General features: G+C 35.5%; 1 long non-coding RNA gene across 1 annotated transcript; it reads right to left on the minus strand.

The window, feature by feature from the left end:
- Positions 1–8,556: 8,556 nt before the first annotated feature.
- On the minus strand, positions 8,557–22,922 carry LOC102157141. The gene is made up of 4 exons (XR_005373906.1): positions 22,823–22,922; positions 14,612–14,677; positions 9,353–9,392; positions 8,557–8,665 (listed from the first exon to the last, which is right to left on the minus strand). It is a non-coding gene; the product is annotated as an uncharacterized LOC102157141 (long non-coding RNA).
- Between the last annotated feature and the right edge of the window lie 985 nt (positions 22,923–23,907).

The raw sequence follows: 23,907 nt of genomic DNA on the forward strand, positions 1-23,907 counted from the left end.
GAGATAAAGCTAACAGCTTGATCTAATCACCATCATCTCTATCTGGTCTCCTGTTTCCATTCTGTCCCACTTATAACCCTACAAAATATGGCAGCTAGAATGATCCTACAAAAATTGATGTCAGTAATGTGTTTTGTTTTATTTTGTTTTCCCTTAGAGTGAGATAAGAAGCCACTAGTTAAAGCGTCCAAAGGCTCATTTCACTACAAGGAAAAACAAAAGTCAATGAAGTGATAACAAGAACCTGCAAAATCTAGTACCTGCTATTTCTCTAACATATTTTATCTTGTTCCACTTTTGGCATTCTGCTCCAGACACAGTGGCCTATTGGGCAGGGACAGACCCTTTTTGTAGATGCCTTTGACTAGAAGACCTGCATAAAGTGACAGAGCAAGACATGCCACTATCTTAGAGGAAAAACATTCCAGGCAGAGGAAAGAGGAATTATATAAGCCTGAGTTAATGCCACTAACTCACAAACACAGCAGGTTATGGAAAGTTAGACCATTACTGAGGACAACATTGTTTCAAAATTTTTAAATTAAATTTTTTAATTTCATTGAGATATAACTCTCATACAATGAATTGCATATATTTAAAGTATACAATTGGATAAGTTTTGACATTTGTATTTCACTTCCTTTCCATCTGGATATCCAAATGCTTCAGCACAATGTGCTGAAACTGCTATTTGTCCACCAATGAATTTTCATAGAACTTTTGTTAAAAGTCAGTTACTTATGGTCTATTTCATAAATCTCTTCTGTTTCATTAATCAATTTGTTTTTGTTTTAATGCCAATTCTACTCTATATTGATTTATCAGGTGTCCTGAAATCAGATGTTAGCCTCTTGTATTCATTTCCTATCACTGCTGTAATACATTATCACAAATACATTCTCTTAAAATGCAAACTTATTATCTTAAAGTTATAGAGGACAGAAGTCTGAAGTAAGTATCACTGACCAAAAATCAAAGCATCAGTAGAGCTGCATTCCTTTCTGGAGGTTGGGGGCTTATAATCCTACATTTATAATCCTACTTATAATTCTTAACTTTTCCAGCTGCTATAGATATCAGTTACTCTTTATTAGCACAGATCTAATGCTAGATTAGCATTCTTGTCTTTCCTGAAATTTCAACTTTATAATTTCAAAGCAAGTGAGCTTCTGGGCTTTACCTGTGTTCCCCCTCCAGGTGCTACCACCTGGAAATTCCATAGGCCGAATCCTAAGCCAACTCCAGGAATCGCTTCATTTGGCTTATATGCTATCATTATCATTGTTTTCTTGGCTGTTATTGAATATATGAAAAGAAAACTGCCTTATTTTTTTATCTAGTATTTATTTGTTTGAAGCAGAAGAGTGAATCTAGTCACTTTACTCCATTAAGCTGGAAACAGGAATCTCTGTTTATGCTTTCTTCATATCTTGACTTTTTAACTAGATCCTACTATCAACTAAAAGGAGCAATCAAAGTCATAATATTTATTATTTAATAATAATTTCAAGTTCCTCAAAGCCCACTATTCCAAATACACTGTCGATTTTCTAGCTGGTACTGACTATTTCTGGCACCATTATCTGGCAACTCCATGTTTCTCCAACCTAATATTTTTGTTGTTGTTGTCCTTTGCACACATAATACTCTATGTTCATAATAACAATATACTTGTAATGTGAACGTCCTAGCCTACTTCAGGCTTTCTCTTGTGCTCCTTCCTTTATTGTCAATATAAATATCTCCCCACAACGTTGATTTCTTAATTACTTAACACGTATTTTCTTATTTAAGAAATAATGTCTATGGCCCTTTCTTTCTGAATTGGTTGTCTTTTTATGTTCCCATTCTTCTCTAAATTTTGTTAACACTGAAAAACTTTTTTTCACCTCCCTAACTTGCTGTTAGATTATAAATCACTTCATGGGGGGATCCCTGGGTGGCTCAGCAGTTTAGCGCCTGCCTTTGGCCAGGGCATGATCCTGGAGTCCCGTGTCAGGGTCCCAGCATGGAGCCTGCTTCTCCCTCTGCCTGTGTCTCTGTCTCTCTCTCTCTCTATGTCTATCATGAATGAATAAGTAAATCTTTTAAAAAATAAATATATAAATAAATAAATTGATTAATTAATTAATTAAAAATCTTTAAAAAAATCACTTCATGAAATTAGTCACGCTTGTTCCATTTCTTTGTCCTCCAGAGCAAAGCTCCTGGTACAAACTAAATTTCAAAACATGCTTTAAATGAAAAAAACTAGTTAAGTGAAAAAATCATTGAATGACAATGAACAAATAATTGGATATTTTCATTGCCAATGACATATTTAGTAAGGTGCAATAATCCTTGTCAGTATGTTCTTAGGTTAAGGTGACTAACATGGGTTATAGTGAAAAAATATAAGTAGGTAATTTCTCAATAAGCTATAATTATGAATTTAATTAATTGAGACAAATTCTATGAAATTTATGATATGCATAGCTAAGTCAAAACTGATCCTCCCCCTATCTGAAAAGGCAGTTTTTGGTGAAAAAATTAATTATACATCTGAGTACAGTATTAAAAAAATTTACTTAAGACAAGAAAAGTCTGATGAAGAAATTTATGCATAAATGGTGTTGATTTTTTTAAAATATATATTTTATCAATTCAAATCCTAGAATCATGTCCTGCTAAATGTTTATTGATAAAAATATATACTTGTTAAAATGTATAAAATATGAAGGAAAAAGGGATCAGTTGAACTTACTTTTTTATAAGCCTTTTGCAAGTAGTACATTTGCTAAACAAATACCTCTAGAGATAAAACTCTTTAATATATATACAAAAGTTTTTTCCAGTGAAAAACAGTAAATTTCAGTGCACCAAATAAAAACTTAAGACAGTAATTCATATTTACAAGCCTACCATCCTTAGTATAATTAGCACAATGAAGGAATTCAGAACATGTCTCCCCCAAATGTGTCACTTTGGCATGGAGACTATTTTGAGCTGAAGGTAATCAAGATTTCTGCAGCCTCTAGAGAAATTCTGCTTCTCCCTTAACTATGTAGAAGAATTTAAATTATGATCTTTTCTATAATAATGTTATTACCAGAGATAAATATTATCTGAGTGACCCATCTGTATGGCAGAGCAAACACTTAATTACCAAACATCTGCTCTTCTTCCTATTGCTCTATGAATTGCCCTCCTTCCCTTTGAGAGTTCCTATCCCATTCCTTAGCATAAGATGGAATCTATATCTCATTTTACCTTCCTGTGCTTCATCTGTCATGTATGTGGAGTTCCTATGCAAACAACATTATATTAGAACTTTTCCTGTTAATCTATGTTAATTTAAATCTTGCCAGAAGAACATTTAAAGGGAAGAGGTAAATTTTACCTCCCCACAATATCCTTTGTCTTTTTCAAAAAATGATCTTCACATTTACCATTCCTGACAGTGGCCTTAAACATGGATAATAATTTTGGTGGATGACCTGATATTCATCATGGAATTTTCATTTAAATGTTGATTTATTTTTTTTAAAGATTTTATTTATTTATTCATGAGAGACACAGAGAGAGAGGTAGAGACACAGACAGAGGGAGAAGCAGGCTCCATGCAGGGAGCTCGACTTGGGAATCGTTCCCGGAACTCCAGGATCACGGCCTGGGCCGAAGACAGGTGCTAAACTGCTGAGCTACCCAGGGATCCCTAAATATTGATTTAAAAATTATATGTGAATTATAGAGGTCCAGCGTGTATAAGAAATGGATAGCTTGCTGAGGAATACCAATAATCAGAAATATATTTTAAAAATAAATCATAATAGCGATAACTTGTTTTTTAATATCAACATTATGATTTATGTCTTCTTCTGGGAAACAGCCAAGAATCAGGGTATCATCAGATAACTATTTAAACAGTAATTTGCACACTAAACCAATAAAATACGATAAGTGAAAGTTAGAAATAAAAATAGCATCAAATACCCCCTTTACTGATTGTTCACATTATTTCTATAAACACATAATTACTTAGTATTTATATTTTTCTTCATAAAGTTTTTTCTTCCCAAGTAGAGCTCTTTTCTAAGACCATGGAATCATGACCTGATCTGAAGGCAGATACTTAACCAACTAAGCCATCTAGGTGTCCTGATTTTTTTGTTTGTTTGTTTGTTTTACTTTTTAAATTTTAATAGAAATTTAGCACGTAATGATCACTACTGCTCATGAGGAATGCTCTAGCAAAAAGCATGAATGCTGTACTGTGGATATGCAATATTAAATGCTTCAATGTGATTTATTTTTATGATTATAGACACATTATAACTAGAAAAAAATAATGAAAGTTGTTGGATTTGCTTTAATAATTTAATAAGAATTGTTTATATACATAAAATAGGTTTTCATGGGTTTTTGCAAAACTACAATACTTAAACAAATTTCACTATTTTAGGGTAAATATCCGTGTCAACAATCTGAAAATATAAATTTCAGTCAAAACTTGGTTGAATCAGCTGAACTATTGAATTACTGAAATTGGATGCATTTTATTCTTTCTTTTTTTTTTTTTTTTTTTAATTTATGATAGTCACACAGAGAGAGAGTGAGAGGCAGAGACACAGGCAGAGGGAGAAGCAGGATCCATGCACCGGGAGCCCGATGTGGAATTCGATCCTGGGTCTCCAGGATTGCGCCCTGGACCAAAGGCAGGCGCCAAACCACTGCGCCACCCAGGGATCCCAATGCATTTTATTCTAATAGAAATTTGCATGCAATTTTCTCTTTTGTAAATAGGTCAAATAACAGTTATAGCACGTGTGTGAATATGCAATTACTTTAATTTTCCTAAATCATAGTAAGATAATTTAGTTATCTTGTTTATACTTTTATGATTATTGTAGAGAAGTGTAATTTCAAATTTTTCTGACAACAATCTATCACCTATATCCTCTAGTCTGGTTCCAGAATCAGTATATTTTACATTTTTCTTACTTTTTGAGCATTTGGGGGGCAGAAACCTAAATTAAATGAAAAAGATTGTTTTTGTGCTATAATCTTGAACTTTAAAATCAATTGAAATGTACATTTAATTTAATTATTTGTCAAGTTCAGATCTAGTCACCTGAAAGGAATCTTTTCACCTGATTTCTTTAAGATACGTATAAAAGCAAAAATCCCCAAAGAGTGTTTTATAAAGAGTAATTAGTAATTTATTCTGTAAAATTCAGTAGACAGTCTTACCCTACACCCTGTGACTTCTGCTATTGCTAACACCATTATTTAAGAATTGTTAAGTAGAAAGCAGATAATTAGTTCCTATTTTATCTATTAGAAATCATCAGAATTTAACTTCTTAGTTATCACATTACTGTCATATTTATTTGTAATTAAGCATTTTATGCTAATTCTGAATTCATAGCTTGCTGTTATTAGCATACAAATGTAAGCCAATAATACATTCACAATTCTCTTTAAAGGATTAAGTTAAACTGTCCATAAACTAATGAATAACAAAAAAAAAAAAAATCATGCAATTTCAGTTACCACAAACTTTTCTACAACCGATGCATTACGGGAATAGAAATGATCAGGAGCTCTTTTGTATTAGAGAAATTATGAAGGTATGAAATAGCCAAAAGGATAGTTAACATAGAAAATCCTATAAAATAAAAAAATAATAGGATGTTTGGGACACCTGGGTGCTCAGCGGTTGAGTGTCTGCCTTTGGCTCGGGGTGTGATCCCAGAATCCAATCCAGGATCAAGTCCCACAACAGATTTCTTGCAGGAAGCCTGCTTCTCCCTTTGCCTGTGTCTCTCTCTCTCTCTGTGTCTCTCATGAATAAATAAATGAACTCTTTAAAAAAAATAATAGGATATTTATTTTAAAACTGAAGCTATTGTTTAATATTTAAAATTAGGGAAAATGTGAAGAAATTTAAAGGAAAATATGTCTTGAATTGATTGAACATGATTTATGAAATGTGAATTATTCAATCAAGCCATTTAATCCTAATTTTAAACTTGTTTTTATCTAAAAAATTGTTCACCCTTCTGACTCCTAAAAAGCTTTATTTTCTAGAGTTTTTACTTTTTTTAAGTAATGTGTGTGTAGTGTTTGTGTGTGTGTGTGTGTGTGTGTATGTGTTTCTTTCCATTAAAGGATACTAAAGAGATCAGAATTTTTTCTCATTGAAGTCCATAAGAGCATTTCCAATTTCCAATAATAGATCTTGACATATCTAGTTTAGGTTATAGGTTAACCCAAGAAATTTCCTCTCCTTGGCAAAACAATATATCCATGTAACATACTGGACGCATCAGTCCTTGACTAGATGCTGATCTAATCATATTTTCAATATCTGTGCCTTACCCACTCACTGAGCATTAGGCCTCCTTATGAAGCTACTAGTTCACAGTAGAAGATCAAGGAGAAAAAATTTTTAGCAAGCACTCCACAAAATACCTTTCTATTTGCTTTTTATAATGAATCAGGTAGAAAATGGCCATTCCATAAAGACTCTCCCTGCTCTGCCTCCTAAAATAGAAAGAAAAAAGAAAAGAAATAAAAAAAAGAAAAAAAGAAAAGAAAGAAAAGAAAAGAAAAGAAAAGCAAAGAAATACAAAGCATGAAAAGAAAAGAAAAGTAGCATAAAAGAAAAGACAAAAAAGCACAGAAACAAATACCATGAAAAGAAAGAAAAGAAAAGAATAAAAGTCCAATCAGAAGAAAGAGAGAGTAGATATCAAGGAAGTATGAATTAATTACTGCCTTCATGCCTTAATGCCCTTAATTAATGTCTTTCTTTCGGGAGGGAGGGAAAGCCAGTCCACTTCATAAAACATTCCCATATCAGCTAGGCAACAAAAGATCACTTTTTGTTCTGTAAGAATAAAATTGAGTGTGAAACAAAATCTTAAAAGGTTGTTTACTCATTAAATTGAGAGAAAGGAACTTCTCTGCCACCACTTAAGTTTCATCAGGGAAAGGAGAGTTATGTTTTATAAAGTTAAAAGATGAAACACAGACCGTTTCAGTTTGGCAAGTATCCTATTTTGGTGGGAGTTTGAGAAGTGAAATTTTTTTAGTTACATTTGGGAATCCTAGGTTGCCACAAGGGGTCAAGTGAGCAGTCTGGGTACCCCGCAAGAGAATAATTATTTAGTGTTTAGGGTGGAGGGTTTTCTGAATCCAGCTATTTTCTGGAACAGTGGAGGTCACTGGGGTGCTTTCTGTGTGTGTGGTCAAAGTGCTATAGTTATAATGGTCCTTATTGGGGGTGGCTATGATGGTAGGCAGATTTTCACACAGTTGTCTTTTATTTCTAAGCATTCTTCTTTAGGGGCAGTATTGCATTACGTTAAGCTCTGAAGGCACACTGTATTAAAATCATTAATAGTCTATTTCTTTTACTTTCTTGCATAAAAGAGATTAACAATTTCAACCTATTCAGGTAAATACAGGATTTGAGGAAGGATGGAAATAGAATGCTAGAGGATTCCCAGTTTCCCCTGACTGCCACTACTGCTATTTTTAATTTGGTTTTTTTTTGTTTGTTTGTTTGGTTTTTTTGCAATTTATCTCTCCTACCTTGTAAACTTTTACTAGCTGATAATCCTCTCAGACTGACACAAATATTTTCCAAAGAATACAGATTTAATGGTTTTCAGCAATGTACCAGAGATCTTTTTTTTTTTTTAATATTTATTTATTTATTTATTTATGATAGTCATACACACACACAGGGAGAGAGAGAGAGAGAGAGAGGCAGAGACACAGGCAGAGGGAGAAGCAGGCTCCATGCACCGGGAGCCCGACGTGGGATTCGATCCCGGGTCTCCAGGATCGCGCCCTGGGCCAAAGGCAGGCGCCAAACCGCTGCGCCACCCAGGGATCCCTGTACCAGAGATCTTAAGCAAAAGACATGAAAATAGGACCAATTTCCAAATGTAAGTTTTCACTAGCTGAAAACCGGTACTTAAACTATAATCATAAAGCCAGGTACTTAACTTTTCCTATGCTATGAAAACCCTGATGCTTCAATGGGGTGTCTCTGGGTCTTCAAGTATTCTCAGATGCACATCAGCTGAGCAAACCTTTTTTTTTTTTTTTTTTTTTTTTTGAGCAAAACTTTTAATCTCTATTGGCGCCACTTAAATCAATTTCTTTCTGATAGTTACATAAAGTGCATCCTGTTCTTTGGGTAGTGATTTTAATTGAATTGCTCTCCCTGATGTAAAAACAAATTTTGTCCCCATTTGCAATTTACCTTAACGTTCTTTTTTACTTCATATAAATTTGTGCTGTTTTCACTTTTTAAGTTAGTTATAACACATGCTTATTCCCTCATAGTATATGAGTAAAAAAAACTAGATCACGTGAGTTCATTATTATACTGTATGCAAGCCATGATTTTATCTTTAAAAAATATTTTAAGATATTTTGTGACCATTCTAAATGGATCAGAACAGTGTCTGCATATATAAAATCCTTATTTCTTTAAATGCATTTAAAGGATCATCTTATATATGAAATTCCTGTACAAAAGCAAGGATGGGAAACAAAATATGAATGCTTATGGCAGAGTTTATTAGACTGATACAGACAAACATGCAGACAAAGGGACATAGTATGTTACAGCAGCTTTTAGATCCCCTGAGTTTCCTTTATTGATTCCCTGAAAGTTAAAAATAAAATAAAAATAGTTGAATAAATAGAATAGAACTCTAATAGCCTATAGTCATACAAAACAGATAAATGCAATGTAGGGAGAGATAGTTCATAATAGTTCTGCCTCATGTAACAACCATGAAGAAAAAAACAATTGTGACCAAAGTAGATAAAAAAAAAGATAAATATATGTTTGAGAACTAGTTCTGAGATCCAAAGGGTAGGAAGGAAAAGGAATCTCTTCCGTTTACATCACACCCATATCTCCATTGGAAACTATTTATTTTTCCAACACAGAATGTCTTTCACAGGGAAATACAACCAACCATTGTCAGTCTATTGATGTCTATTAATAGCAATTTCCTTTTCTGCTAAATACAAAGTAAGCAATAAGGTAAGCTACTGGACACTCTTTTCAATCTCAGGTATCTGAAGAGTCTTTCCAACTCCTAAAATTTCATAGCCATGGAGAAATATTAAAATGATGGATCTTAGATGCATGTACTAAAGTTTAGTCTGCTGTGGAATTGATTGTAACAGACTTTGCACATGGTTTGCAAGGAAGAGTTTCATCATTTTGACTCATTCCTATCAGTATTTTCTCAGAATTTACTTCAGTATACAAATAGAGTTTGTATTGTGCTTACTGACACTGATGGTGTATATTAAACTATTCAAATATGATTTCTCTTACCTCAAAGAATGATTGTTATCAGCTTAGAGCCTAAAGGTCTCTGTTGCAAGAGAGTTCAAGGAAAAAAATAGAGATGAGTTACAGGAAAGAGAAGAAAAGGAACATATATATAATATATTATATAATAATATTTATAATATATTATATATAATATAATATTTATAACATATATATAATCATATATAATATATTTTATATCATATATAATATAATTATATATGTAATATTTATAATATAAAGGATATAGAGCATATTTATAATAAACACAATAGCAACAACACAACTGGGGATCCCTGGGTGGCTCAGCGGTTGAGCTTCTGCCTTCGGCCAGGGTGTGATCCTAGAGTTTCAGGATCTAGTCCTGCATCGGGCTCCCTGCCTGAAGCCTGCTTCTCCCTCTACCTGCATCTCTGCCTCTCTCTGTGTGTCTCTCATGAATAAATAAATAAAATCTTAAAAAAAAAAAACCACTAACAAGAAAGTATGTACTGATCCATAGTTTACCTGAATTATAATTAATTTTCTTTGGTTTGCATGAGAACTCACAAATAGAAGGAAAAATTATTCAGGAATACAGGAAACTTATATGCTATTTTTTTAGGTTCATGAGAATGTATGATTTCATGTTTGTTGGTTGGCAGACTTTGCAGAAATAGATGATTTACACAATTCTAATTAGAGTACACTGATATTAGTTTAGCTCACTGAGATCCTGAAGAGTTTGAATCATTTTCCTGTTTTCAAGGGCACTCCAGAACCCTATCCAAATTCCACAAGTGGTGGTAAATAGGCTTTCGACAATTTTATTCCCTATAATCTACTTGGTGTCTATTCTGAATAAAATAGAAGAGGGAAAATATTCTGAAGAGTAAAAATCCCTAACAATGGAGACAAACTGCACCAAAGGTCTGCCTAAGGTATAAAGGATTGATATCATCTTCTTTTCTGTTCTTAAACACAATAGCTAGATCTATACCTGTTTAAACTACTCCTTGTTTGAGAATTACTATCTCTCTTTGCTTTTTATCTCATATAATCCACCATTAATTCAACAATTATTTACTTTGTATCTATTATGTTATAGGCAATATGCTAAACATGGATGAGGAACAATATAGCTTTTCAAGGACCCTAAAGGGCTAAAACCCATGGATTGTAGCCTTCAGTCATTAGGATTAAGTACTATGGAAACAAACAGGAAGAATGGTTATTGGGTAAATACACTATGCACATTCTCAGATTCCCTCTATCAACTACCTCTTCCTGTTTCTTGCCTACGTGAAACAAATCACCCATTCCCCTCTAGATTCAGATGAAATGTCCTACTGTAGAGTATGCAGTTTGGCTTTTCATCCAACCTCTGAGAGGCAAGATGATGCAATCCGGAGTGTTAGCTTCCTATATCCTACTTTGACTAACAACCTTGCCAGATAAATTCACATGCTGAGTGAACACGCTGAGCTACTGAGGACCAGCTTTCTGTGCCTTTCTACAGTTCATATCTAAGCACAGACAGTAAGTAAGGTTATAGCACCATACTGCTGCATTTCCTTACCTTTTTTTCTCATTTTTCTCATCTTCACCATCCTAGCATTGTACTTCCCAAACTATTAACACTTTAAACTTTGCCTCTAGCTTTGTTTCTAGAATATCTGAGACAATACACATGGTTCACTTTGCTTAAGGATGATCATGGTTTTATGATACAAGAAGCAAACTGTATTTTGCCTACAAGTCAGATTTAAAAAAAAAAAAGTGTTACAATATTGGCATCATTTTTTAGTCCAAAGAAGAACTGTATTCTTATAAAGTCAAAGTGAGCCATAGTCAAATAGTGTATCTAGTAAGGCTCAATTATGGAACAAAGCACATTGAGGGCAGTATCTCTGCATATAGTTATAAGGTTGTATTTCACAGTCTCCAAGTTTATGCTTAAGTACAGTATAAAATCTAGCTTCAATCATATTTGCTCAATAAGCCATTAGCCCTGATTTGGAGCTACATCTTCTCTGATACATTATATTAAATTTACTTGATATGGGATATGGACAGCCTTATCTACAGGCTTTCCTTTTATTAACCTATATTGTTATGTGAAAAATTAAATGACAAATAATTATGACAAATAATTCCAAAGAAGAAAAGTCTTCTTTGGACATCTTGTCATGTCATTAAAATGTGATTTAATATATTTATAAGATAGTCAAATCAAAATAGTCAAGATAGTCAAAATCAAAATTTGGTTACTGAAGACTATAGACCCATACTTTAGTAAGAAGAAGAATGAAAGCAAGAGAGAACCTTTCATCAAAACATGGTGTCTCAATTCTCCATAGAAAGACATCTACTTTCAATGCTTACCAAAACATAAACAGTTTATCACAGAATGTCTGACATATAACAAATACTTAATTGGATGAATAAACAAATTTTGACAGATCAACAGCTTACAGACCAATAAATGCAGTATTATTACAAAGAAGAACTAGTTTTGTGGCACATCTTACCAATTTCAAAAATTGCAACAATCTTTGAAAGCTTATAATCATGTCAAGTGAAAAAAACTAAAATAATTTAATAACAAATATGATGTCTATGAAAAGAAAACTAATCCTTGATTTGGGAAAGTAGAGTGCCTCAAATCCATGAAGCACTCTTCCCAAACGATTTTGGGCAAGAGGGAGTTTTATGGAATGTGAGAAGAAACAATGTAGAAATGGAATGATTGGCTAGGTCAGGAATTTCCTTATAATGTGAGCAGGTCCTTCTATTTAGGGTAAGCTAGACAAACTAGAGTTGGAGAATTCTGATTGGTGTCTGTTAGGTTTCCTTGACAGGTGTTTCCAGGAAGTGTTGGTTGACTTAGGTTTAGATGTGTGATATGGGCCAGGCTACATGGGTGGCCTCCATTCTGTGGATCTTGATATATGAATTCACTTCATCCAGAGTAACAGAGTAACTCAGCCTTCTTTCTACTGTTTCTAGCATAATAGACCAGTAGACTATGAAAGGCAATTAAAAGACAGATCTGGAAAAATCACATCAGACACAATATTTCATATATTGCCTAGCTTGGCACAAAGTAAAATAAATATATGCTACACCCCCGGTCCTGATTTGATCGGCATACTTTGTTCTTCCAAATTTAAGGCTATCTATAATTTCAGTTATATCAATTCATCCAGAATAGTTTAGATTCTGAAAGACTGACTTTGATCAGCCAGATTTAGAGAAAACTGACTATTGAACCTGTCAGGGCATACAGCTACTAAAACAGTTTCTACTCCCTCTCTTAGTAATAGGCTTTCTGGAGGTGATGGGGTAATTAGAAGTTTATGTGGTGTTTATAGAGTTAACATTCTGTGATAATTAATCTGAAATAATAAATACTCAGAAGTAATTCCTGGATTATTCAAATTTTTAACTTTATTCTTTCTTTGGCTAGAATATCCTTACTTGCTGCCAACTGGGAAAGTTGGAAAAATATTAAATAAAATTTCTCTAAGATTATAGCAGGATTTCTAATGAAGAGGAATGATTGAATTACAAATGCATGGGAGAAGTCTCTGCTAGTGGGTGGTATTTGTATTTTAAGAGACAGCATTTCATGGATCATAGGTTCAAGCAAATACCCATTGTGCTAGACATTAACCGCCACTTAGCAATAGTGATAGAGAAGTAGAAAACATCTGGTTGTGGATAATGAGCCAGAGCTTCTCAGCACCCTTGGATGCTAATAGCATGGGGCAAAGGTCATGGTTGAAGGCCATCTGGCTCCCTGTGTAAAGATATGTCGACATCTTTCCTATCATTGCAAATCACCAGCATATTTGTAATAAGCAGGTAAGAAATGCTTCTAAATAGTAAATATTTAACCACCAATTTTAAATATCCGATATTAATATGTCTCATTGCCATTGTGGCTACTAAATATTAGATTTGTATTATAAAATACTTTAATATGACCTGTGTCATGATAATATACAAATTCGCAAAAATATTTATGAATACAAGACAAATCATTGCTCATAGAATTTAGTTATTCAGGCAGCAGAGCTGTTCACAAAATTGTAATTTAAAAGAGATTTGCTTTCAGTAAATACTATTTTCCCTTTCTGATTTTTCTTTAATTCTTACCTTCATCACACTTCTATCAAAAATTACTTAGTGAAAAGCATATGATATCATTCATATGAATGTAAATATTCATTTCTTTTATAATAAAAAAAGAGTATGGAGCATCTATGACATATGAGGTGGCATGCCTAGCATTGAGAACTCAGCAAAATTAATGCCCTAAAGAACTGGGAAAAGATTACAGAAATGTTTACAAAAAACTATTTTGTGATGTAGCATTATACATGCTTTAACAGAAACATGCACCAGCTTTTATGGGAGAATGGACATGGAAAATTTCAATGAAGAAATGTTACCCAAGATCTGTCTTGTGTGATGAGTAGGCACTGACAAATATTCTTTGCTTGATCAAATTTTAGTCAGGCTCCTGAACCTTCTCCTAGGCCCATCTGTACACTTTTTTGTAAAATACTGTTTTCACAAGCATCCTAATAAGTGAGTTAAGCAAGAATCCCCCTACCCTTGAGAAACATGGGAAACCTGAAATAATATGACTTCACTGATAATTTGAGGAATTTGAAAAATTATATTAAATGTATATTTTTAAACTTAACACTAAACATCCTATTAAACAAATATGTTAAAAAATTCCATCTATGCCCGTCAGAAAGTAAAGCCAAAGTAAATAGTGGTGTCTATAAGTAAATAGCAGGTAGATGAAAAAAAACAAAGCATAAAAAAACAGAAAGTACAAACCGAGGTAACAATAATGTATCTCAAAGTGATAATAAAATGTATCCTTAATATGTAAGAAATTGAATTTTCAGGTAAAGATGACAAATTAAAAATTTGAGCAAAACATATCCTCATCCAAAATTTAATAAAATGCATATAGTGTGTATGTATGTATTTATATAGACATATATATGGTATAGGTTTGTGTATATATATATATATTTATATATATATATAGGCATACATATATACGCACATATGTAATACACCTGAAACATACAAGCAACTCTAAAATTGAGAAGAAACTAATATGATAAACTTGCGACATCTCTGTCAGAGAAAATATGATATTCCCATGAGTTGAAACTCATTCACATATCAACTAGAGGAGAAGAAAAATATAGCTTTGTCATTTATTTAATTTTTACAGAATCACTTAGTACTCACTGCATATCCATTAGCTTTCCAGCATTTCCCATTCTCTTCATTGGTAGGCAATCCCTGGGTCTAGTTCTGGGAAATGGGTTGTGAATGAAAGAATATATATATCATTTCTAAGCAGAAGCATGTAAAACTCATTATGCAACACCCCTTCCCTTTAGCTCTTTCTCTGATGTGTAATTCAAGGTCATCAAGGATCACATACAGTGAAGCTTGAGCTTCTATCAATTTGGGTTCTTGATCAACTTGTGGGGCATAGTTCCCATTAATCTGTGATAGACAAAGCATTAGCAAGATGTAATAGTCAGCATATTAAGCCATTGATTTTTGTGGGTTGTTATACAGTAAAATTTAGTTTTTTCTGAAAAAGGCAATGATAAATATATCACTCTTTGTGAGCTATTTAGTTGTTTTCTCCACTACTCAACCCTTTGTAGAACAAAAGTAGTTATATACGATACATAAACAAATAAGTGGAGCTAATTTTTTTCTTTTTTTAATATTTTTTTAATTTAACATTTTTATTTTTAGAGAAAGTGAGAGAGAGAGAGAGAGAGAGCATGAGCAGGGGCAGAGGGAGAGGGAGAAGCAGACTTTCCACTGAGCAGGGAGTCCAACAAGGGACTCAATGCCAGGGCCTTAAGATCAGACATTGAACCAACCACTCAGGTGCCCCTGGAGTTGATTTTCAGTAAAACTTATCTACATAAACAAGCAGTGGAACAGTTACAGCCCAGGATATAGTTTGCTGACATCTGATCTAGACTATATAAGTAAAAAAGTAACATTACCTTAATCATAAAATCTAAATTGCTGGATAGCAGAAATGTAAGGTTTGGTTCTATATGGTTCAAAATTTAAAATGTTCTATGGAAGTAGTTCATTGATAGATGAATGGATATATAAGATGTTGTCTAAATATACAATGAAATATTATGCAGCCATAAAGAAGAATAAAATTTTTCCATATGCAATAACATTAATGGAGCTTGGCTGCCTGGGTGGCTCAGTGGTTAAGCATCTGCTTTTGGCCCAGGGTGTAATCCCAGAGTTCCAGGATTGAGTCCCACACTGGACTCCCCACAGGGAACCTGCTTTTCCCTCTGCCTATGTCTCTACCTCTCTCTCTATGCCTCTCATTAATAAATAAATAAAATCTCAAAAAAATGAATGGAGCTAGAGAGTATAATTCTAAGTCAAATAAGTCAGTTAGATAAGAATACCATATAATCTCACTCTTATGTGGAGTTTAAGAAATAAAACAAAAAAGGAAAGGAAAAAGAGAGAGAAAGAGGGAGAGAGAACCAAGAAACAGATTCCTAACTGTAGAGAATAAGCTTATAGTTACCAAGACAGGTGGATGGGAGGGTGGGTGAAACTGGAGATAGAGATTACAGAATACACTTACCATACTGAAAAAAATAAAATAATAAAGAAAGAAGAAAGAAAGAAAGAAAGAAAGAAAGAAAGAAAGAAAGAAAGAAAGAAAGAAGAAAGAAAGAAAAAAGAAAGAAAGAAGAAAGAAAGAAAGAAAGAAAGAAAGAAAGAAAGAAAGAAAGAAAGAAAGAAGAAAGAAAGAAAGAGAGAAAGCATTAGTTTCCTAACCAGAAACCTGGTTTCCTAAGCAGAAGTGCTATCAGTTTCCTAACCAGAAACCTTCATTAGGTGGATCACCTCCAGTCTCAACTCAGAGTTCACATCACCTTTTACTTTGAGCACTGGTTATGTCTAGGACTTTCAAGTCACCTGCTTTCAAAAAGCCCTTAAGAGATTTTAGATAATTCCAGGCTGAATATTACTAACAAGATTATTTTGTTATTATTTTATCACTGGATGATCTGCAGATGATGAGATCAAAGGATTATACTTACTAGATGCAACAGAGAAAATCTTTCTACCCAATGTTTCCCATACTTAGGTAATAATGTACATCTCTCTCTAGACCAAATCTAGAGAGGGAAATTTATGAAACATTGAGGTGGCTTTTCTCTATATTTTCTCCTTCCTTCAAAATGTCCTTGGTTTCAGAATGAATAAGCCTTTCATTTGTTTCTTAATGTTGTATAAACCTTTTATATGACAACAGTTTAGGTCAAAGCCTTAACAATGGACAGCAAAACCTTCTGTATATAATTTTGTCTTCTTCAAAATAGTTTAATGATCACTAACCATTCTGACTATTCAAATAATGAAAAACAAAGTTAGTTCTTCAGTTGTACTAGTCATATTTTAAGTGCTCAGTAGCAACATGTGACTAACATATTGGATGGTGCTAATATAGAATATTTCTATCAATGTCAAAAGTTCTACTGTATAGTACTGCTATAGACAAAATTCAATAGAACTCTCTACCATACAGTAGATATTGTCTTGGTAAAGAGACCCTGCAGTGCCTCTGGCAATAAATCTTTCAGTTTGAGAAGCTTAGTTTAAGGGACACCTTGGTGGATGAGCCGTTGAGCATCTGCCCATGGCTAAGGGTGTGATTCTCGGGTCTGGGATAGAGTCTCACCTTAAGTTCCATGAAGAGAGCCTGCTTCTCTCTCTGCCTATGTCTCTGTCTCTTTCTTTCTCTTTGTGTCTCAAATAAATAAATAAATAAATAAATAAATAAATAAATAAATATTTAAAAAAGAAGAAGAAGCAGCTTGGTTTAAGAGGTGAAAGTTTGGGTACCTGGATGGCTCAGTCAATTAAGTGTCTGCCTTCAGCTCAGGTCATGATCCTAGGGTTCTGGGATTGAGTCAGGCATTGGGCTCTCTGTTCAGTGGGGAGTCTGTTTCTCCCTCTGCTCCTCCCCTCTATTGCTCATGCTCTCTCTCTCAATAAATAAAATCTTAAAAAAAAAAAAAGACGAAAGGTTGTGAGGGAAATGGTTTAATCAAAAATCCATCATTTTAATAGATGCAAACAATGTTATTCCTGACACGTAATAGAAAATGCTACAAATTTTTATCTAAACCATAACAACCTTTACAAATGAAATGAAAAGTTTTTGTAGTAAGAGAAAAATTGAATAGGTAAAATTCTTTAAAATATACATTAAATATATATTCTCCAATTGGAAGAAAAGAGATATAACAGAGGCAGATAAGCAACCTGGTGGGTAACATTAGTGAATCAAAACAGAAAGCATAATATCTAAAAGGAGAAAAGTCTCTTCCTATTGAACAGATGCAATAACAATCACTGACCAACAACTTCCAATATCCAACCTTTTATTTTTCCCCCCTTGGTTTCCTGAAAAAGCCCTGAAATGAGACAATAAACCTGGGATCATAGTGCAGAGCTAATTTTCTACAACAACAAATAGGAAGTTAGTGAAGACAAGAGAAATGTGAAATATGGGAGGAGTCACTGAAGGAGAGTGGGCCCCAGGGAAAGATGTTTGGAAAGTGTCATACACCACCAAACATTAAGAGTGACATATCTGAAACTCATACGTTGTATGTTCTTTTGTTTTACTCTTTTTTTTTTTTTTTTTTTGTAGGCCTGGAGAACAACTGAGACAGCTATGTAGCAGTAATAACCTGGGAATAAATATCCACAAATGCTGACAAACCTTTCTCAAAATGAAAGCTTGAAGCTTAAAGACAGCTGCCATGTAATGAGATACAGATGCAATGTGTGGAGTTGTTTGGAAATGTTAGTAAAATTAAATAAAAAATTAACATAAAGTAAACTGTACTGAGGCTGAGCCATTGCTTTGCTTCCACTTACTTATGGAGAAGAACATCGGCTACAATTACCCACCTCTTAAATTACACGTTAGAAGAAAGTCACTCAGGGCATAAATGAAGCCAAGAGGTAGTCCAGGAGAATTCACCCTTATTACATATGGATGAATAAATGACAAAGAGCTACCCATGTCTAACAATCATGGGTAGGACACTGTTAAAAAAAGGGCGGGGAAGGAAAAGAAAAGGGGAAAAAAAACTGCTACAGACAAAAGAAAAGAATGAAAAGAAACAAACATGTAGAACAAAGAAAAATTTTAGAAAAATTATTTTGCAAGTCAATATCCCACCATAAGAGATATATTCTGCAATAAATATTTTGTGCCAATGTTGAAAATGAAAATAACATCTTCTCTATGAGGACAATCAACATGATACCAAAAACCAACAGAAGGAAATGAAAAGGAGACTCAAAGAAAAAAATAACAGAGAACAAAAGCACAAATGCAATGTCGTCACAAAAGTGTTATCTAAATTAGAAACAAACAGCACATACATAAACACACAAAACTACAACTGAGAAACAAAGAAAAGGCAAAAATGAAATGTAAGAATATTGCAGAGAGTACATAGGGAAGAAAACATGAAATAGTTAAGAGAAAACCTCATTAACATAGAAGACTAAAAGTAAAAATTGAACACACAGATTTTTTAAAAAATCAAATATATAAAAATAAAATCACAAATCCCAGAAATGGAATGAAAAAAATGCATTTGTAAATAGAATAAGGATGCTCTTTTCAATTAAAAACTCTAATTCCTAATAATACTAGACATAATGTGGAAAATTCAAAAATTCTTAAGATATATTTTAAAAACAAACAAAAAAAGTCACCCATTATAAAAACAACTGACCTCAAACTTCTCCCAACAAAGATTTTTCCCCAGAAGTTAATGTAACAAGATCAATAATTCTTTTTTTTTTTTAATAAATAAAGCATGACATAAGTCATCAGAGTATGAAAACAACAGAAAGACATGGTCAAAGATTTAAGATCGGAAGAACTATTATTATTATTTTAAGATTTTATTTATTTATTCATGACAGACAGAGAGAGAGAGAGAAGCAGAGACACAGGCAGAGGGAGAAGCAGGCTCCCTGCAGGGAGCCTGATATAGGACTGGATTCTGGTACTCCAGGATCACGCCCTGGGCTGAAGGCAGAGGCTCTATTGCTGAGCCACCCAGGTGCCCCAAGACCTGGAGAATTCTGATCATACAAAGAAATTCTAATAACCAAAAGGCAAATCAAAATAAGGACATGTTATTGGGGGAAATACAGCATTTAGCATAAATAAGCAGGTAGTAAATACTGGATTTCAAACTTAAAACATATGTGATATAACAATGGGGATGACAGTTATAGAATGATGCAAACAAATCCATAGACAATAAAAACATAAAAAGAGTTAAGATTACTAGAATTAATTGGGGAAAATTGCAATTCTTACTAGCAAAACGATCCTAAGTTGGATAGAAAGCACATGAGAAAAAAAAAAAAAAAAAGAAAGCACATGAGTTAGGAAGAAATGTAACTGAATTAATTTTTTGATGTCTCAGTGTGGGAATCACTAGGTAGTTTTCAACACCATTGAGGATGTAATGGTTGCCACCTTCTAACTCTCAGGTTACTAGTGGTAAACTTAGAAAAAAAAATCAACCTAGAAAAAGTATTAGAAACAAACCCCAAAATTGCTATTATCTCGGATGACACAGGATGTAAGTTTACATTGGTTAATATAGATTAGATCTACTTACGTGATAAGTGTATTCTTTTTGTGTTACATTCAAATACGGTTTTTGTTTTGTGGGTTTTTTGTTGTTGTTTGAAAGATTTTATTTATTTATCATGAGAGACAGAGAGAGAGAGAGAGAGGCAGAGGGAGAAGCAGGCTCCCCGCAGGGAGCCCAATGTGGGACTCCATCCCAGATCCTAGGATCACGCCCTGAGCTGAAGGCAGACGCTCATCCACTGAGCCACCCAGGCGTCACCGTGGTTATTGTTTTTTCTTTTTAATTATTTATTTATTTATTTATTTATTCATTTATTCATTTATTCATTTATTCATTTATTCATTTATTTATTTATTTATGATAGTCACAGAGAGAGAGAGAGGCAGAGACATAGGCAGAAGGAGAAGCAGGCTCCATGCACCGGGAGCCCGACGTGGGATTTGATCCCGGGTCCCCAGGATCGCGCCCTGGGCCAAAGGCAGGCGCCAAACTGCTGCGCCACCCAGGGATCCCAGTTATTGTTTTTAATGACTCAGAAAACTGGATAATAAAAATATAAAGACCATCAATTTACCAAGAAGGAGCGGGCCACACGTGCGTTGGTATCAGTTTCACATACATGATCAACCACTCCCCAAACCAAGACCCTTCTTATCTTTTTTCTTTTTTTTTAAGATTTTATTTATTTATTCATGAGAGACACAGAAAGAGAGGCAGAGACACAGGCAGAGGGAGAAGCAGGCTCCATGCAGGGAGCCCGATGTGGGACTAGATCCCGGGTCTCCAGGATCACGCCCTGGGCTGAAGGCGGCCCTAAACCGCTGAGCCACCCAGGCTGCCCCCCTTCTTATCTTAAACTCAGTCTGAGAGCACAGTTTTAGCACAGAAACTTAATGGCTCACACAGCGAATCTGCTTTACTGCTTGTTCTCTTCCAAAGTCTTACTGCCTGATAGTACACCTACTCACCGCGCACATGCCTTTAGCTATGTCCATGACAAAACCCTATCTCGCACCCTGTCAAAATTAGAGAGTAGTTAAAAAAAAAAAAAAAAAAAGAAAACAAACAACAACAAAAAACTAACTTGACATTGATACTCAGTACTAAACTGAGTACCCATAATCTATCATTTTTCTCTGGGAACTTAATACTTAAATATGAACATGAATAAATAGATAAAAACTAAAATAACTTTTGCAAAACACAAAGTTCAGTATTTAGCATGCAGCAGACAATAAATAAATGTTAGTCCTCATGGTTCATTCCAAATCCTTTATTCCTACTGAGTTTCTTCTTTTCTTCTTCCTTTCTCCCCAGAGCTTAATCATGCTTCTACTTTTATTTATTTGTTTTATTTATTTTTTTAAAGATTTTATTTATTCATGAGAAACACAAGAGAGAGAGAGATAGGCAGAGACACAGGCAGAGGGAGAAGCAGGCTCCATGCAGGGAGCCCGATGTGGGACTCGATCCCAGGTCTCCAGGGTCACTCCCTGTGCCAAAAGCTGGTGCTCAACCGCTGAGCCACCCATGCTTCTACTTTTAAAGGAAATCTTAATGCTTCCATCTCTTTGCCTTCCTGACAGATTTCATGAAGGGAACATTGTCTTCCAACCCTCACACATCCCTGTGCTTTAACCCCTTAAATATAAGCTCTCCCAAGCCTTGCCATCCCTAGACTATGCCATCCCATTGAAAATTCAGCTTTTATGAGTATATAGGTGAGTAGGTGTAAGGGTAATATTGATTTAGATGATTTTAATCCCTTGTAAAATAGTATTTAATAATAATGATCCCTAAGTTGCTTAGGTAAAGATTTATAGAATCTTTCCCCATTTAAGTATTATTAGAATAGAATACTTCCCCATTTAAGTAGTATTAGTATTGATATTAGTATTAATAAGTATTACTAGTATGGAATACTTCCCCATTTAAGTATTATTAAGGTAAGTGTATTTGCCCTTCTCCTATTTGCTACAACAAAGCATGAGACTTAAAGAAACCTCATTATTGAAAGACATTAGTTCTTAGATATTAGCTAAAGTGTTCTCTTGTTTTTTTCAGAATTGACATTTCTAGACAGCTCTGCTGTCTTAGGGAGCAATACCATTCGCTGTAAGCTACAACACATACCCCCTTAGCCTTGATCAAGAACTCTCGGAACAGAAAGCGTCATCAGTTAAAGATCCACTTCCACGGGAAATTCCTCATCACTACCAAAAGGAACTGCTATAATGCATAGCAGTTCACAGCAGTTTTTGTATGTCTGCAGAGAAGAATGCTCTTTATAATGTGAGCCATCTCTGTATTTTTCTAACATGTAGGTTGGCTGCACAATTTTCACCTGACGATGGGATCCTGCTTTGTAAAATCGCTATATTCTTTAAAGCCTGTTAACTTACTGATTTCCCCCGAAACCTTCCTTCATTTGTCTGACATAAAAAAAAAAAAAAAAAAAAAAATCGAAATCAACTGCCTTGTCAGTATAGTCGAGATTAACTGAAATCGCAAACTTAGAACGTAAGTATACGAGTGACGGAAAACATTCATCCTAAACTTATGTTAACCTGCCCTCGGGGTGAGAACGTCCCTGAATCCGTTTGCAACCGAGAGTAACAGGAACAATGAAACCTGGAGGCGGGGGGACCCACCTGCTGACTGAAAAAGAAAACTTAAACGTGAGCCATACAAAGAGGTGACCTAACGCTCAAGTCCGACCACACAACGCTGTAGAGTTTTCTCATACCTGGAATTCCTCAAAAAAAATAGGGTATTTGGCCAATGAGCCGAGGTGCGCAGGCGGCAGGGACAGGGTCCCGAGGCACCAGCTGGGGGCGGGGTCGGGGGCGGGGTCGGCGGTAGCGGGGCGGGGTCAACGGAGGGCGGGGTCGGCGGCAGGGGCGGGGTCGACGGAGGGCGGGGTCAGCGGCGGGGGGCAGGGTCAACGGAGGGAGGGGTCGGCGGCGGGGTGGGGACAGGACGTTGTCGGCGGGGTTGGCGGGGGCGGGGTCGGCGGGGCGGGGGCGGGGTCGGCAGCGGAGCAGCGGCCGGGATCGACGGTGGCGGCGGGGCAGGGTCGAGGTGGGGTCTGTGGCTTCAGGGGCGGGGTCTGTGGCATCGGGGGCGGGGTCAGCAGTGGGGGCGGGGTCGGCGGCGGCAGCCGACTCCCGCGCATGCGCACAGGTCCTCCCGCCCGCGCGGACCCCTCTTCCTCCCTCCTTCCCGCCCTTGGGTGGGGCCTGCATAGCCACCGCCTCCTCCCTGCCCTTGGACTTCCTCCAGACCCCTTAGCGCGAGGTGAGAGGAGAAAACCGTAAGGTGGGCATTTAATAAAATTGCACAAATTGCCTATTAGCTTTAAGAACATACCTGGTGTGTTGGGGGGAAAAATTGGGTTCCGCTGATCTGTAAGACCGTCTGAGGGATGCGACGTGGATAAAATTTAAGAAGCGTGTCACACGAATCAGTTTTTTTTTAAAGATTTTATTTATTTATTCATGAGAGACACAGAGAGAGAGGCAGAGGCACAGGCAGAGGGAGAAGCAGGCCCCACGCAGGGAGCCCGACATGGGACTCGATCCCGCGACCCGGGGTCACGCCCTGGGTCAGGGGCAGGTGCTCCTCCCGGCCTCCCGCACCAATCAGCTATTAAGGACGGCCCTGGAGGCTCTGGCATAGGGACTGGACCTGGAAGGGTGGAAAGTCAGAAGGGTATTGGGAGAAGCATTTCAGCAATCCAGGCCGAGTCATGAGTTGATGATAGGCAAGACCGTGACAGTGAGCACTGGGGCAAATGGATGGAGAGACATCCTGAAAAAACAAAACAACAAA

Source organism: Canis lupus, chromosome 19, assembly GCF_011100685.1.
Source record: "Canis lupus familiaris isolate Mischka breed German Shepherd chromosome 19, alternate assembly UU_Cfam_GSD_1.0, whole genome shotgun sequence".
Lineage (NCBI taxonomy): Eukaryota > Metazoa > Chordata > Mammalia > Carnivora > Canidae > Canis > Canis lupus.